This window comes from Phaethon aethereus (genome assembly GCF_964289735.1).
Source record: "Phaethon aethereus genome assembly, chromosome: 1".
In the NCBI taxonomy this organism is placed as follows: Eukaryota; Metazoa; Chordata; class Aves; order Phaethontiformes; family Phaethontidae; genus Phaethon; species Phaethon aethereus.
This window is the reverse complement of record NC_138575.1, coordinates 90205623-90211298: the sequence shown is the minus strand read 5'-3', so window position 1 is coordinate 90211298 and position 5676 is coordinate 90205623.

The window sequence follows — 5676 nt, the reverse complement described above, 5'->3', positions numbered from 1 at the left end:
CGTCCCCCTGGTCCTCCTCCTCTCGGAGCAGACACCAACCCCGAGCAGGTACCTGGGTGAAGCAGCCTGCCAAGAAAAGCCTGCTGGCTGGTCGACCGAGCCGGGCCGGCGGCAGGCTGGCAGTGCTGGAAGTGAGAAAGTCCAAGGGAGTTTTCAGCCTGTTTGCTCAGCCCAGTCTGCGTTTAACCAAACACCGGCCCTTCTCCGCAGAACCTGCCCCAGGATCGATCTGAAGATAATAAACGGGGGGGGGGGGGGGGTGAGGGGGACGGGGTTCTCTCACCGCTCCTTCTCCTCCTTAGATGTTAAAAAAAAGAGTCGTAGTTCCCACTCATGGCGGGGGAGAACAAGGTGTTTAAGAGCAAAGGAAAGCCATTTTTGAAACTGTTTTATAAGCTTCTTTCATAAATTATACCTCTGGCAATTTTCATGTACGACCCTCTAAATGTGTAACAAATATTTGTTCGTTATGCTTCCGAGACATGTTACATTGGGGAAAGAAAGGATCACGTCCCCGTCCTGGTGAAGGCAGTGATACTTGTAAAACACCGTGTGGCAACACTACGCAGCAGTGAGGAATTTGTATTCCTGTGATTAGAGCTAGTGAGGGGAACTTATAAATTCTGAAATATTAATATTTTTCAAGAAAGCTGTTGCTGAGGCAGGAGCAGCAGCAAGCATTTTAGCTACAGAATACTAATGAAAGTAGCTCTGCATTTCCAGAAGTTGCAGGGAAAAAAAATTGATTTTATTTGATTTTTTTACTTTGAATTCTCCTCTCTCCTAAGAAAAAAAAAATTTTTTTCTCCCCTTTCCATGACCTGTTCTACTATAAGTCCTGCCAGGAGGACTTATCTCTTGGGCACACACACCGAAATTCGAATGTGACCCTGAAGTTTAATGTCTTCCCCTCTACTAGAGCATCCTGGAAGCCTTCCCTCCCCAAAGCAGTTTGTGTGGCCCCCACAGCAGCCAGCCAGGGTTCGGGCTGCAGGACAGACAGGTCTTAATTGCTTTGTCTTCTCTAAAACTGACACCTCCTTACACCACCCTGAGTAATACGTCAGAACCACCGAGAGCTGCCGCTTTTTGAGGTCTGGCAAACGAGGCTGGCTGCTACAAGGGAGAAGATGGGGTGTATGAAGAAACAGTGGCTATGGGTGGGGAAGAGGGAGAGCTTGTTTTCCTTGTCTGTCCCCACTGGTCTTAGGATCACAGGGTCATAAAATAATTCAGGTTGGAAAGGACTTCAGAAGGTCACTAGTCCAACCTTCAGCTCAAAGCAGGGTCAGCTCTGAGATCAGATCAGGCTGCTCAGGACTTTATCCAGTCTTGTCTTGAAAACTTCCAAGGATGGAGACTGCACAGCCTCACTGGGCAGCTTGTTCCACTGCTTGATTGCCCTCACGGTCAAAAGGCTTTTCTTTATATGCAGCTTGAACTTCCCTTGTTTTGACTGATGGCGGTTGTTCCTCATCCTCCCACCATGCACCGCTGTGAAGAGTCAGGCTCCATCTTCTTGGTAACCTCTCCGTAGGTATTGGAAGCTGCTGTCTGGTTCCCCCAAAGCCATCTCTTCTCCAGGCTGAACAAGCCCAGTCCCTTGCAAGATGTGGGCTCCAGCCCCCAACCAGCATGGTTGGCCACTGCTGAACTTGCTGCAGTTGATCGGTCTTCCCTGTATTTGGAGCCCCAAAACTGGTCACAGGATCTCCTCTTTCCCTACAACACTTTCCTCCCTAGAGCAGGAGCACCACAGCCCTGGCAGGCCACACCACCTCACCTGCTTCTCCCTTGCTTCTTTGTCCATTTGTCTACACAGCTAAGACGTCTTGAGCCAGTTCTGTTGTCATTTTTGCATGCTGTTTTGCACATGACAAACACTGAGCAGATAGCACTAAAGCAAGCACACCTGGAGGCACGGTGTGCAGGGGAATTACTTGGAAATGGAGATAGAGAGCTGCAGTTGAAGGCTTGTCTGGAAAGTAGCAAGGCATTTATGGGCTGGAGCTGCTGCCTCACAACCGACAAGCAAAAGTGTTGGGGAGAGATGACCTGAGAAAGCAAGTGTCTCATCCCTCCCTAAACTCTACTGGGACTTTCTGCCTGCCTGAAAGCCACCTTGACCCAATGCCTCCAACTCCCCCAGCTTTGGGACAGTTCAGAGGCTGATCTGGGCTCCTCTGGTTTCATGACACTAATGGTTTTATCGCATAGTCACCAGGAACAGACTCAGGTAACCTGGCTGTACAATAGTAGGTAATTTTTTCTCTAAAACAGATCAAAATTTAGCCCCATTAAAATGTGAGTGGGCTGAAGATGAGTACAACTGGGAACATCCATCATTTTATTACAGCAGTACCTTAAAGTCTTGAACTGTAGACCTGGGCTCCCTTGCATTAGGCTCTAGAAGAATAGAGACTGAGTAATCTCCAAGTTGTAAGTCTCCTTTAGGTCTTCGTTACTGCTTGCCATCTTCCCATTTCCCCAGGAAGGCTCCCTCCAAACCCTGGCCTCTTACAGCTTTGCCATAAAAAACCTCACCAGCAGTGAGGAATTCTCCAGCTCAAGGCAGAGTTTGCGAATACGTTCGTTCACCCTGAGCAGTGATTCATCATTGCCAAAGAAATAAAGTACCCAGCACCTGCCACCTACCCTTGAGACTCCTTTCCTACTAGACAATATTTAAGAGCAAAGAGTTCATCTCACTTATTTTCTGACAGTGAAGAATTACATGTTTGACTACAGTTTTGGAAACCGAAGTTGCAAAGTTTGAGGGGTTTCCAAGACCCCCTTCCCCTGAGCCACGCAGCAAGAGATGTAACATCACATTTTAGCTTACATTCCCCTTTGAGAACCTGCATCTCACCTTTCTCACACCTTTTTACAAGCCCTGCTCTCTTGTTTTCTTCTTGTGGGACAGGTAAAAATAAAGGCGCTGCTTTTTAATTATGGGTAGACCTATTTCCTGCTTGTTCATATTCCCTGAGAAAGGACAAGGTATTACCACTTTACTCACTTGATGGCCACATAAATGTTTTAAAGCTTATCAGGCTGTCTAACCTTGCTTTTCCATTCCATACAGGGGAAAACATTATTTAATGAGACACCGTTGAACTGAAACTTGATTTATTGACCTTCAATTTATATGAAATGCAGAAAAGAAGATTTCTTAACACTTCTGTGGTGTTTCTGTTTCCTAGCCCATCCCATTTAAAAGGGAAATCATAAATCCATGATGACTACTCCCAATCATCTTCTTGTTCTTCATGTGTCTGGAAGTGGCTTCCAGGATTAGTTGCCTTGAAGCGATGGAGCATCCCTTGGAAAGATGGAGCATCTCTTCTCAGGGATGGAGGTGAAGCTGACTGTCCTGTAGTTCTCCAGACTTTCCTTTTTGCCCCTAAATGTGAATGTTAAGTTCTCCAGATCCTCCTTTTTGCCCAGGGAGGTTGCGTATTCTACAGCTGTGAAGACATTCAAAGCCCAGCTGGACATGGTCCTGGGCAACCTGCTCCAGCTGACCCTGCCTGAGCAGGAGTGTTGAACTAGATGATCTCAGAGGTTACTTTCAACCTCAGTGATTCTGTGATTTAGCTTAACCAATCCCTTTAGTTAGTTGCAGCAGCTCTTAAATATAGATCTTTATGAAACAGTAAGTATAGATGTGCTTCATTAAATTTTTAGCAACTATCTTTGTTATCACATAAATATGATTCAGAAACACAAAGAATTGTTATCACATAGACATGATTCATAAACACAATGAATTATGTGTGGAAGAATGAGCATTAAAAGCATTCAGTGTCTTCTCAGCTATCTTTCCGGGTTATGACTTCTGTCCAGTGCGTGGCTTCACGTGGCCTTTAGCCCAAAGAGATTCCAGCAGAAATACATAACAAGACCCAAGGGAGATAGATAGATACATAAAAAATACATGACATCAACGCAACAGTATTTGCTAGAACATGATGTATATGCGACTGTATGGTATCTGCATACCAGCAGCTAATAAGCTAGATGTGACCTGTTCTTACAGGAGCCATGATGGAGATGTGCAAGGAGCTCATCTAAGTCAGAGAGGCAGAATGAGAGGAAGTACCAAGGGGCTTGCTTGAAAATTTAACAGCTTGAAAATGGCATCTGGTGTTCAGCGTCTCAGTGGTGAATGAAAGATGAGGAGGAGAATGGAAAAAGCCTTTGAAATAGAAGATCAGACAGCTTATTGATATATTTGATCCAATAGACAAAGGGCACTCAAAGAGCTCCATAGCATGTGCATTAAAAGGCCTTTTGTTTCCTGCCAAACTTGCGAGCTCAGGTAGCGGGCACTGCATGGGTGAATGACCTGAGCTCCTGAGGGAAAAGGGAGGGAGAACCAAGCGACAGTAGTCCCTTTGGCTCCCTGTGTTCTCCGTTCGCATTTTCCTATGCAATGTGTATTTCCTGTGGCATGTGGCAGAGGCAAGGCTGTCCCTTTACCTTGTCTATGAGGGTATACGCTTTCCAGAGCAGGGCCTACACCTCCATAAATTTCTACTCTGTGCTTAGCACAGCACTTCCCAGCACGGACTGTAGTCTGTCAGTGCTGCTATGATGAGTACAACTACTGGATCACGGCTCGCCATCACTCCTTGTAGCGAGTGGTCATCCAATCCCAAAAGTAAAGCTCTGCTGTTCTGTGTGTGTTGACCCAAACATGTTCACAAGGCTTCGAAAAGGGGACTAGCACGAACAGAACGAGCTGGCCACACACTGACGCCGCAGGACAGAGCAGCACGGATGGTTTTTGCCACTGTTGAAGGCAACAAGCCCTGCCAGAAAGCCGGTGTGACGTCTTCAATGGGCTGCCGCAGAATAGTCAGAACCACAACAGATGTCACCCCGGAGCGAATGATTTGAAATGTCTGAGACTTTTACTCTGGTAAGCTGCCGGGTTCGGCATGCATGCACAATGTACGTAAGAAACGACTGAAAGAGGCAGATCCTTCCTGATGTGGCCGTGAACCTCATGTTGCAACAGCCCACTGTTTTTCACAGTGGTGGATCTTGTTTCTAAAAGGACCAATCTGTCCTGCCTATCTTTGTCCAGCTAAAATGCATTCATTGGTGTACATATTTATTAATATATTCATTCACTCCTGTCTCTACGATCTCAGCTTCCCCAACTGGCATTTCTTCTCTGTTTGTTAACCCTTTACACATTGTCAAATGGGACAGGAGCTCTCTAGAGCAGCTGTCTTTGTTTATCTGCTGGTGTACTACTTGGTACCAGGGGATTTAATTTCTTTTTTGAACCTTTGCATTATAATATAAGAAAATAAAGCAATAGTTTTTATACTTTTTATCACCACCAACAGCTTTCTGGCCAAAAAAAGGCTCTTTTTAACAACATGTACTTTTTTGTAGAGTGGCTCTTACGAAATACATCCTTGTCATTTTTCTGGGACCATTCAGCAGCAGATGCCAGACAGGTTAATTATTATCATTTATTTGTGCAGGAAAGGTCATAAAAGTTGTCTACAGTGGAGAGCACACACTCCTTTTCACCAAAAAGCAGATGCTGCATGAATAGAGGCTGGAGAAGCCACCTGCTCACATTGCTGTGATGCTTCTGCCTTCAGGCTAGAAGAACCACTCCTAGGAGCCAGGAGAAAATTTCATCATCTTGCCCTG